This window comes from Callithrix jacchus, chromosome 10 (assembly GCF_049354715.1).
Source record: "Callithrix jacchus isolate 240 chromosome 10, calJac240_pri, whole genome shotgun sequence".
Lineage (NCBI taxonomy): Eukaryota > Metazoa > Chordata > Mammalia > Primates > Cebidae > Callithrix > Callithrix jacchus.
In genome coordinates, this window is record NC_133511.1 from 90,412,066 (window position 1) to 90,424,773 (window position 12,708).

Genomic DNA, 12,708 nt, shown 5'->3' on the forward strand with positions numbered 1-12,708 from the left:
GGATTTGCAGTGAACTTGATTCTGAAGGTTGGCAAATTCCAATACTTACGCGACCTTTCCTGTAGATGTTATCTGATAAAATGAGGCTGAGAAATTTTAATCCTTTCTCTGCCAGTCTGTAGAATGGAAGAAACAGTTTTTGAATCCAACTTCATACTCCAAAGCCCAATGTTATAGATACTATAAAAGTCAAAGTTAAAATTTTAATACTTTGATTTATTTAAAGTTCTTATGTAGTATTACTTTACAGGGCACATTGCAGGAATAAACCTATTTGGCCCATGCACTAATTGTAAAATTTAATTGTGTTTACTGTACAAGTTAGTCCTCCACCTTTTGTACTATTCAACATGTAGTTAAATATCTATGTCCCTTAACTCCTTGTGTACTGGAGTCACGTGTAACAAATCCCAGCTGTCAACTCTAAAATTAAGAAAAATATTTTTAGTTTAAATTCTATGTGTGTGCTTCAAGATTAGGTAATTCATTATATAAAATGGCGATAGCCATAATATAAACAATTCTTCAATTCGATTAAAATATAAAAACTGATAGTTTATATCAATTTAGAGTTACTGTGGCTTAAATTAGAGTTAAACATTTAAATAATTTATAGTTTTTTTGGGAAGATAGATGAAGTCAGTTCATTTGGAAAACACACATTTTTAATATGCTATTACTATCTGGTCATTGTCATGTTTTCATATTGAGAATGTATGACATGGCTTACCTGGCAATGTGGAAATGATTGAGATGTAATAAAAGAGATCTGTATTTCAATGTGAGCTCTATAATTGACTAAAGGTGTGATTTTAAAACTGTTTTATATCATTTTGCCAAAACAAAAAGTATAAATTAACAAGTAAATAATAAAATGTATATTAACTTGGGTAATTTTATTAATCTCAAGTTATTCAAATGTGGAGTGGGAAGAAATAACCTTATCTTGCAAAATTCCTGAGGAAACAAACTTGTTGAAGTGTAACAAGTGATCATTGAGTTAGTTTCCTTTTTACTGCACACTCTTTCAGCATCCCATTCAATTCCCATTTCAGCATCTCACCTAAATCTGCCACCCCAGATTCCAGGGACATGTTTCCTCCTTCATCATACCTCCTATAAGTGCAAGTCTCACATTGCCTTAGTGTAAACATACCTTAAGTTTATGGAGAAATGGGCTTCATAAGAGTGGCACAGCCAAATCTTAAGGTATGTAGGGAAGAAGTGAATGATGGAAGAGAAGTGTGAGAATTAGCTTTCTGAAAATGAGGGAGTTTGTAAACCCTAATTTAAAAAATGTTTTTAAATAACATTTTTTCTCTATTTTCACCTATAAAAATGGATAAAATACATTTTTTTCTTTATGCATGTGTGTGTTTGTATGTGTGTGTGCTCCATTATGAAGTGGTTGGATTTGCTTAGGAGATCACTATACAAATGAAGTATGATGATACAAAGGTATAAATGAAAACCTTACTCACTGCTGAAAAATACCTGGCACATTACCTATAATTTTCTTTTTATAGTTTTATAATAGGAAAAGATAGCTATTAAATAATCATCTTCTTGTAATACTGCAAAAGCACATTGAAGTCCAGAGATGTGTTTTTCCCCACTAAAGGACTGAGTAGCTGAGTAGCAGCATTCAAACTGCATGTCACTGCAGAGGACCAGTTAGGTTTACAAGCAGTTGTGTTCTAGGTAATTAAGAGCCTTCTTTTTGTTTGTTTTACTGAACTGATATCCATTTAATTTGTAGATTTCAGAATTGGGAACTATAGTTGTAAATCTCAGTATGTTAAAGAAATCAGTACATACATACATACATGTAAGCGTCAATTTTATGCATATATTTAAGCAGATTACTGTGCATTTTTCCTTTCACATTTAGCATATAGGTTGAGCCATAGAATATTGCCATTTTTGTAGGTTAGAAAGAATAAAATATTAGCAATTACATATGGCTCAACCTAATTGAAGAAATAAATGCATCTGTTGTCAAGGATCTATATAAAGGTAATAGCCACTCTTTCTGGAGGGTATTCCACATAACATGATTAATATATTAGGCATTTTATTTAATTGCAAAACTGGTATTTTTTAATTCAGTCTGACAAATATTGTCTATCATGTAAAACACTATTTAACAGCACAGCAAATGTACCTGCTCTCTTAAAGCTTATCTTCTTGTGGGTGGGATAAAAGTTAAGATATACAAGTAAGATAGGTGTGTAGTGTGTTGTAAGATAAACAGTGGTATGGACAAAAATAAAGCAGAAAACAAGAATTTAATGTCAAGAACAGAGTTACAATTTAAAAAGATAATCTAGGAAGTCCTCAGAAGAATAAATAAGGTCACTAGGAATGAAGGGTAAGCCATTAGACTGTCTGGAGAAAACCAGCAGTCATTATGCTCTGAAGAGGTACCAAGTGTTGCTGTTACACTGTATGCTCAGTGTCACTGATTTGCCCTCAAACTGTTGAGATGGGTCACTAGCAAGGTTGTAGCTCCTCTAACTCCCATTAGGTCTTCTCTTTAACTTCCGTGAGTCCTGAATTGGGAGTTCAGGACAAACAGTGTCAGTTTCTGCTGCAGGTCACACTCACTGTTGAGGTTACAGAAAATAAGAAATAAACATGGGCCTCAGTTTGTTCACATGTTCCAGTTTGTTTTCATAGCCTTCAGGTTGTTATTGAAGGTTCTATTTTATCGTTACTTCACTCTGTTTTGCTTCCAGTTTTGCTTACTGACTGCTAGCCCTGCTACCCTACTGTGATTTGAGGTGAACCACCAGATTCAGAAGTGATAGAGTTCCATAGATTTCTCTGCTACCCCTCAGAATGCTGAAAGGTACATTACATTTCATATTCCATATCACTTGTACTGATTTTGCTTTTTAAATTTAATGCTAATACACTGAGCCACCCCTAATGGCCTATGAAATGTAACATATCCAAACTGAGTTTTGGATATTGCTGCTAGCACAGATTTGCCAATCACTGCCTTATCTGACACAGTTAATGTCAACTTTATTCTCCTTCTTGTTCAGTCCAAAATCATAAAGTAATCTTTTTTTTTTTTTACTTTTATTTTAGTTTTACGAGTACATGTGCAGGTTTGTTATATAGGTAAATTGTGTGTTGCAGAGGTTTGATGTATAGATTATTTTATCACCCATGTAATAAACATAGTATCCAATAGGTAGTTTTACAATCTTGATGGTTCTCTGAGGCATATCCCATATTCTACCTTTCTGGAAATTCTGCTGCTCTACCTTTAAAATATATTCAGTATGCAACCTATTTTTCTTCCCTTCTAAGGCATTTTACTCTAGCTCAAAGGACTATCAAGTCCTACCTAGATTAGAGAAAATTATCTGTAGGAAGTAACAACAGATAAAACACAGAAGAAATCCAAGGGCTACCCTGGTCTTCAAAGGCCAGGCAATGGAGCCAAGGAAACCAAGAAGGAACAGCCAGAGGGTGGAAAAAATTCAAGTGAATATGAGAGCCTGAGAAACTATGTAAAACAAATGAAAAAGGTGGTTGAAGGAAGATAAAGTGATCATTTGCCATTTCACTCATGATTGAAGAATTATTTCATAGGCAATATGGGCTGTTGTGTTTCATTAGTCTCTCTCATGGGCATCAAAAATAATGCATATTAGACCCTGTCCTTATGGCATTTGATGGTAGAAATATATAAAATATGTTTTTTTAATGTTATGGTATGATGATGTATTGCAGAATGATATTTGATGGAAACATAAAATTGTATACAACAAACATTTTTGTCTATCCTTTTATGAATACCTCAATGACGTTCAGCATCACCTTGAGATCCTTACTTAATGAAAAGACAGGTCAGTCTAAATTGAGAAATACATGGGTGAATTAAGACATACATGGATCTGTCTTGTAAAAAAAGCTTCATTGGCAGTGACCAGGCAGCCAGTTTCACGACGGCTTTCAGTGGGCCGCAGCCCACAGGCACCCTGCATGAGCCCTCCTTGCAGCCAGGATGCCCAAGAGGAAGGTCATTTCCTCCAAATGGGCCGCCAAGGAAGAGCCCAAGAGGAGACTGGCATGGTTGTCAGCGAAACCTCCTGCAAAAGTAGAAGCAAAGCCGAAATGGCAGCAGCAAAGGGTAAATCTTCAGACAAAAAGTGCAAACAAAAGGGAAAAGAAGAGCAAAGGGAAAACAGGCTGAAGTGGCTAACCAAGAAACTAAAGATTTACCTGCAGAAAACAGGGAAATGAAAACTGAGGAGAGTCCAGCCTCTGATGAAGCAGCAGAGAAAGAAGCCAAGTCTGGTTAATACCATATACCATGTCTTATCAGTGGTCCCTGTCTCCCTTCTTGTACAGTCCAGAGGAATATTTTTATCAATTATTTTGTAAATGCAAGTTTTTAGTAGCTCTAGAAACATGTTTAAGAAGGAGAGAATCCCACTTTAGAAACATTTTTAAGAAGGAGAGAATACCACTTCATCCCATTTTTTAAGTGTAAATCCTTTTTTTAAGAGGTGAAATCATTTTTTTCTTTTTTTTTTTAATACTTTAAGTTCTAGGGTACATATGCAGATCATACAAGATTGTTACATAGGTATACACATGCCATGGTGGTTTACTGCCTCCATCCCCCTACCTCCCCATCACCTACATCAGCCATTTCTCCTAATGTTATCCCTCCTTAATCCCCCCAACCGCTGCTATCCCTCCTCTAGGCCCTCACCACCTGCAACAGGCCCAAGTGTGTGATGCTCCCCTCCCTGTGTCCATGTGTTCTCATTGTTCAACACCCGCCTATGAGTGAGAACATGCTGTGTTTTTTCTTTTTTTCTGTTCTTGTGTCAGTTTGCTGAGAATGATGGTTTCCAATTACATCCATGTCCCTACAAAGGGTATGAACTCATCTTTTCTTCTGCCTGCATAGTATTCCATGGTGTATATGTGCCACATTTTCTTTATCCAGTCTATCACTGATGGGCCTTTGGGTTGGTTCCAAGTCTTTGCTGTTGTAAACAGTGCCACAGTGAACATACGTGTGCATGTGTCTTTATAATAGAACAATTTATAATCCTTTGGGTATATATCCAGTAATGGGATTGCTGGGTCAAATGATATTTCTATTTCTAGATCTTTGAGGAATTGCCACACTGTCTTCCACAATGGTTGAACGAATTTATACTCCCACCAAGAGTGTAAAAGTATTCTTATTTCTCCACATCCTTTCCAGCATCTGTTGTCTCCAGAATTTTTAATGATCACCATTCTAATTGTCATGGAGATGATATCTCAATGTGGTTTTGATTTGCATTTCTCTAATGACTGGTGATGGTAAGCATTTTTCATATGTTTGTTGGCTGCATAAATGTCTTCTTTTGAGAAATGTCTGTTTATATCCCTTGCCCACTTTTTGATGGAGTTGTTTTTTTCTTGTAAATTTGTTATGTTCTTTGTAGACTCAGGATATTAGCCCTTTGTGAGATGGGTAGATTGCAAAAATTTTTTTCCCATTCTGTTGGTTGCGGGTTCACTCTGATGATAGTTTCTTTTGCTATGCAGAAGCTCTTAAGTTTAATTAGATCCCATTTGTTTTTATGGCTTTTGTTGCCATTGCTTTTGGTGTTTTAGTCATGAAGTTCTTGCCTATGCCTATGTCCTGAATGGAAATAGATGGAAATCACTTGCTGGTTGTTTATTTTCTGGAACAACCAGACATAGTGTGGGATAGTGAGTTATGTGAGGCTTTGACTGTCTCGGTTGTCAGCTTAACATTCCATAGATAGGGTTTAGTTTTTATATCCTATAATACAAAGCATATTAAATGGCAATATGGAGTCAGTCCTATATTTAATGTCTTGAACATTTTAAATTAATTGTATTCCCATGTTGTTTTTTAGTAGATTTTTTTCCGAAGGTAAACCACCCCTTGAATGTGGCTCTGCCTGTCAGAATTATATGCACTCTGTACCATCTTTGGTTGTAGAAGTCCTGTTTTCCTAATAACTTTGTTCCTGTGCTGTGAAAGATTAAAATTTGAATATGTAGTATACAGGCTATTCAGTTGTGAATTGAAAGGAGGTATGTAACAGCTTATCAATATGTGAAGATACAGGTACTTGATAACCTCTTAAGGAAAATTTGTTTCCAAATTTTAGTCTGGAAAGTCATTGGAATAACTTCTTTAAAAAAAAAAACATTGCTTTTTAGATTTTTGTTGTGTATGTTAAGAATTGTGTACTCATCAAAATGTCTGTACTGATCTTCAACAAATAAAATCTCTGTAATGAAAGAAAAAAAAAAGCTTCTACAATTCCCCTTCTGCTTCTCTGCTCATTGTTTACTAGTAAATACATATTCTAACCACTCAAGCCCCTTGATATATCAATAACAACTTGCCAGTTGCTGTACACATAAAGAACTGATTCTTTTTTTTTTTTGGAGAGAAGGAAAGAAAAAAAAGGAGTGAAGGAGAGGAAGAGAGAGGAAGAAAAAGAGGGAGAGAGAATGGAAATGTTGCTTTATTCTAAAAATGGGTATTAATAATGGCTGATCAACATTTCAATTAAACCTATGAGTAGGTGTGATGTGGTATTGACAAGAATGTATATTTTGTATATTTAAAGTGGAGAGCTCTATAAATATTTATTAAGTTTACTTGTTCTTGATCTGAGTTCAAGTCCTAGATATTCTTATCAATTTTCTGTCTCATTGAGTCTGTCTTTTTATAGGTCTTATGTATCTGGGTGTTAGGATCGTTAGCTCTTATTGTTGCATTGATCCTTTTACCACTATATCTTTGTTGCTTTAAAGTCTATTTTATCAGATGCGAGAATTGCAACTCCTGCTTTTTATTATTTATTTATTTTTATTTTTACTTTCCCTTTGGTTGGTAAATCTTTCTCCATCCCTTTGTTTTGAGTCTTTGTGTATCCTTGCATGTGAAATCGGTATGGATGTAGCATACCGTTGGGTTTTGGCTGTATCTTTTGATTGGGGGATTTACACAATTTAAATTTAGGGTTACTGACATTTGATGTTAACTGGCTGTTTTATCCATTTGTTGATGTAAATTCTTCTTTGTGTTGATGGTCTTTACTTTTTGGTATATTTTTAAGAAGGCTAATACTGGTTGTTTCTTTCTCTGTGTAATGCTTCTTTCAGAAGCTCTTGTAAAGCAGGCCTGGTGGTAATAAAATCTCTGAGTTCTTGCTTGTTCATAAAAGATTTTACTTTTCCTTCAGTTGTGAAGCTTAATTTGGCTGGATATGAAATTCTGGGCTGAAAGTTCTGTTCTTTAAGGATGTTGAATATTGGCCCCCACTCTCTTCTGGCTTGTAGGGTTTCTGCTGAGAGATCTGCTGTAAGTCTGATAGGCTTCCCTTTGTGGGTCACCTGACCTTTCTCTCTGGCTGCCCTTAGTATTTTCTCCTTTGTTTCAACCCTTGTGAATCTAACAATTATGTGCCTTGGGGTTGCTCTTCTTGAGGAATATCTTTGTGGTGTTGTCTGCATTACCTGGGGTTGAATATTGTCCTGCTTTGCTAGATTGGGAAAGTTTTCCTGAATAATATCCTGAAGAATATTTTCCAGCTTGGATTCATTCTCTCAGTCGCATTCAGGTACACCTATCAAACGTAAATTAGGTCTTTTCACATAGTCCCATATTTCTTGGAGACTTTGCTCATTCCTTTTTATCCTTTTTTCTCTATTCTTGTCTTGTCATTTTATTTCATTAAGTTGGTCTTTGACCTCTGATATTCTTTCTTCTGCTTGATTGATTCAAGTGTTTAAACCTGTGCATACTTCTTGGCGTTCCCATATTGTATTCTTCAGTTCCATTAATTCACTTATATTCCTCTCTAAATTGTTTATTCTCATTAGGATTTCGTCAAACCTTTTTTCAAAGTTCTTAGTTTCATTACACTGGGCTACAACATGTTCTTTTAACTCACAGAAGTTTCTTGTTATCCATCTTCTGAAGCCTGATTCTGTTAATGGGATGCACTTGTTCTCCATCAACCCTTGTTCCCTTGTTGATGAGGAACTGTGATCCTCTTTAGAGGGAGAGGCATTCTGATTTTGAGTATTCTCAGCCTTTTTACACTGGTTTCTTCCCATCATTGTAAATTTATCCACCTGTCATCTTTGTAATTACCAACTTTCAAATTAGGTCTGAGTGGAGGTCCAAGTTGTTAATTCCCGGGGCTGAAACTTGAGCAACCCACTGCGCCAGCCAAAACAGTGGCGTTAAGACTGCTTTTCTGCCCAGGAATCTCCAGTCTGGCTTCCTTCTTGAGTCCATAATAGGCGACTCTGCCTTCCCGGAGCTCCAAACGTCAGTCAGAAGGGGAACCAGTCCCGTTTACTCTGCTCCAAGAGCTGCCGCACCGAGGTGCTGGCAAAATCGCTGCGCCGGCCACAAGAGTCGCACTGGTGACCCGTGGGGCTCCTCCACTGGGAATCTTCTGGTCCGTGAGTGACAAAAATTTGTCTAAAAGTGTGGCATCCTCTCGTTCTTTGCGCTTTCACTAGGAGCTGCAATCCCAAGATGTTAGTGATCAGCCATCTTGGATCGTTCTCAAGAACTGATTCTTGATTGAACTTTTATTTCCAGATTCCCCAGAAAAGCCACTTAACCTCTCTTTGCTCTTTAAAAATAGTGCTAAATTATTTCTTAGCACATGCTATAATGTAAATGTTAGTAAGATAATATAAAGCTAAATGTTTTTTAAAAAAGTGAAAATAGATTCTTCCGGTGAGTTTGCAAGAATTAGGTTTGAAGGGAGATATCGTATGTGTTTTGCTAAATGTTTTTTGTTCGTTTTATGTTTTGGACTGCAAAAAGAACCCAATGATATATCATTGCCTAACCAAGAAATTCAGGAAAATGGCATCTACTGTCACAAAAATCTCTAGTAAACAGATGATGCTTTCGTACAGGCTCACTAGGCATATTCACATCTTAAAGATGCACATGGAATTCTTAAGTCCAGGAAACCTGGTGACCTGGCTCCTTGGAAAACAACTTTCATCTTCTGTCCTAGTTATTGGTTCACTTAATACCATGCCACTCATGCTGTATGCCTGGGGGTCACTCTAATCTTTTCCTTCTTTACTTACCACATTCAGTCTTTCTCTAAGTTTTATCTGCTCTTCCTTTTAAGAATCTTGGTAATCACTTTTGTCCACATTGATATAGTTTTATTTCAGATTGACACCATTCTCTCATGTAAAATTAGGTGATCATCTCCCATCTTATCTTCTGAACAAGAGTCTTATAATTCTCTATTCTTTCCTCAGTATGCACAGAAGACAAATTCCTTCTTGTCTGGTACTTCTCGCTTCTCTCCAATTATATTCCTGCCACTTCCTAAATAGAACCTGTATTAGGCTGTTGTTGAATTGCTGTAAATAAATACCTGAGACAAGGTAATGTATAAAGAAAATAGGTTTAATTGGCTCACCGTTCTGCAGCCTGTACAGAAAACATAGTGGCATCTGCTTTTGGGGAGGCCTCAGGAAGCTTCCAGTCAAGGCAGAAGGCAAAGGGGGAGCAGGTACATCAAATGGCATGAATGGAGTGAGAGTGGTGCATGGGGTGGGGAAGTAGTACTACACACTTTGAAACAACCAGATCTTGTGTGAACTCAAAGCTCACTTATCAACAAGGGGATGGCCCAAGCCATTCATCATGGATCCACCCCCATGATCCAAACACCTCCCACCAGGTCCTGCCTCCAAGATAGGAGATTACATTCCAACATGGGATTTGGGTAAAGACAAATATCCAAACTATATCAGAGCCTTTGCTCCAGATATGCTAAATTACTCAATGCTGTGATGCACCTCTAACTTAAATGTTTATTAGAGAATAAAGGGAAGGTACCCTCCCTTCCCTACCTGGGAGGCAGGATAGAATAGTAGTCAATGATCACACAAGCTTATGTTCAAATCCTAACCTTTCAGTACATGATGATGAGCAAAGTTCAGAACTTCCCTGCACCTCAGTTTGTCATGTACAAACTGGAAATAATAAGAACACCTACTTCAGTGGCTATCTTGAGAATTAAATGAGATTATTAATATTCGTAAGGCCCTTGTACACAGTGAGCAACTGGTACTGTTAGCTATTATTATATTTTCCCAATTCCAGTTTATACTTTGTATAAGTTAAAACTTGTTTATTTATTACCTGTAGAAACTTTTCTACCATCTTTCTCTTTTTATCTTAGGAGAATTAATAACTTTCTCTTTTGCCCTATCTTTTCCTTATCTATTATTGTAGAGAATAATTCTGACACATAATAAAAATTATTTGTTTATGTATGTTCCTGTGAAAAAATATTTCTTCATCCTTGTTCCTTGTTTTTCCTTGTATAGATCCTAGAACATAACAGGTACTTTATGAATATGTATTGAACGGATAAATGACAAGTGAGATCAAGTGGTTTCTGCCATTGAAAGAAAAAAAGAAAGATAAAAGAGAAGCCTACATCTTTATTCCTAGAGAGTATGGATATGGTCCTTGAGGGCTTTATGAAAGAGTCTTCCTTCTGATATATGTAAATGCTTTCTTTTCTTGTGCTCTGAAATAAATTTTCTGTGGAGAACAGCTCTTTTCCTTTAAGTTTTACTTCTAGAGAATGTCCTCTTCCTATTGCAAATGGTTTCTTTATTGATCCACAAAGCTAAAGTCCCAGATGGCTTAATGTAGATATAGCTTCATATACTCACAAGAAGAGATTTAAAATCCTAGTGTGTTAGGAGTTTCTCAATGTTATTAAAGAATCAATATGAAGGCAAAATTGACTATTATTATATTATTATTCCGTGAAATGTCATATACTATATTGATTCACTAGGTTGAGAAAGAGAAACTGAATCTTTGTTGCTAAAATGTAGGTTTTAATTTAAAGTAAAAAGGTGTTCAATTCTTCATAATTAAACCCCATATACAAATTTTCCTGTATATGAATCTATATCATTATTTTTATAATATAATTGCAAAATGCAAATTTATGACAAATTTAAATAATAGTACTGTGAATGAATCATCTATTTTAATTCTTATATACAATATTGTTCTTACTCTTTCTATAATTATTTTTATATTGGCCTTGATGTATAATGAAAGATATTACAAATTATATCTCAGATGATAATTGAAAGTTTAAATAAGGAGTTTAGCTTTAGACATTTTGGAGTGGCTATGAAATTGGATGTTTTAATAACTTCATACTTGTCTTTAGTGAGGAATTTTAAGAAGTTACCAATAAAAACCATTTACCTTAATAATATAACTCTCCAAGCCACTGGGGACATATAAATAAGAGGTGAAAGTAGACTGATTCTAGAAGATTCTTGCTTTTTCCTGACCAGCCTTTAGCAGTGTAAAGCAGTAGTATATTTCTTGAAGTAAGAACAGATGGGTTTGTTTTCAGCCTCCAGACCTCTCAGCCTCCACTTTGCTCAGGGAACCAACTTCCTTGGAAAGCTGACATATCTCTTTATTTTGGGTTTTCAAGTGTAAAATACTCTGAGTGTGATTAAAGTAGCTTGTCAAAATGCCCCTTATAAAAGACAGTAGTGATCTCAGTCTCCATCCCAGAATGAGCAACAATCAGAGCCATAGGGTGAAATCCAGGTGTACTTAAACCATTTGATCACCAAATGAAGTACAATGGAGCATGTGCCAGGTGGGAATGCTGAAGTCTCGATTCAGAAGTGGGAGTTGGTTTGTATTAGTGCATCTCTTTCATCTCTCCTTTTCTTTCTAAAAAAAAAAAAATTAATGACTTTTATGAGCCTGCCATTTTTGTATGATTGGTGACTTATGTAAACTTTATAAGCCTCAGTTTTCTTTATGTAAGAAGAAAAAGAAGGATATCATATTTAACTTTTATAATGATAAAAAGTAATCTTGTGAATCTCCTAGTCCCATGCCTGGCATACAGTAAGCACATCCCACATAGTAGTTAGAATGATCTGAACAAGTCATTTTTCTCTTTGAGGCTTTTCTCTTTGAGGCATTTCCCTATAATATAGTGACTGGACCATCTTGTCTCTAAAACCTTTTTTATTTTTCATCTTTAATAGTCTATATCTCTCTGAAAGTGTTGCCTCAACAGTAAAAGCTTAGATTATAGCCACACATGATAAATGAGATGGTAAAGAGAATCTTCAAGCTCCTTAAAGCACAATTAGGATGTGAAAAAATATAGTCATGCTTATCCAGGATAAGAACTCAGGAAAAATTGAGTGGCACTTACAGAATTGAAATGTTGGAAAAATATTTTGATCTCATTTAATAATACTAATTATATATACTAATATATTAATATATAATCTTGTCCCAACCAAATATTTACTTTAGTTGATGTTATAAGGTCAGAAATCTGGATTCAGGATTTTCTTTGTCATTCAGTAATTTGGTAAGCACTATGTTAAGTGATTTACAAACATTAGTTATTTCACTTAATTCTCATGACAACCTTACTGAGGTAGGTACTATTATTGTTTCGATTGTGCAGATGACAAGTGACATACAAGACATGCAGGTAACTCAGTTTTTGAAGTGATATTCTCATTCTTTTTCTGGGTGGTATATTTGAAACTTCTTTTAGTATTTGATATCAACTTTTTATTTATATTTTGGCCAAAAGTAAGCATGAAAGAATACATTTTTTAATGTTCCATTAC

General features: G+C 35.5%; 1 protein-coding gene and 1 pseudogene across 6 annotated transcripts in view; both read left to right on the top strand.

Annotated features, from left to right (window-relative positions):
- The window catches only part of LUZP2 (leucine zipper protein 2), a 580,317-nt gene that overhangs the window by 321,794 nt on the left and 245,815 nt on the right, over nucleotides 1-12,708 (top strand). The window contains exon 6 of one of the 6 annotated variants that reach the window (XR_013522908.1): nucleotides 2,739-2,851. The exons of the other annotated variants lie outside the window; for them this stretch is intronic. The gene's annotated coding sequence lies outside the window, so the exon portion shown is untranslated. The remainder of the gene's footprint in view (nucleotides 1-2,738; nucleotides 2,852-12,708) is intronic. 6 annotated transcript variants of the gene reach the window in all.
- Nucleotides 3,895-4,440, top strand: LOC144577994 (non-histone chromosomal protein HMG-14 pseudogene; annotated as a pseudogene).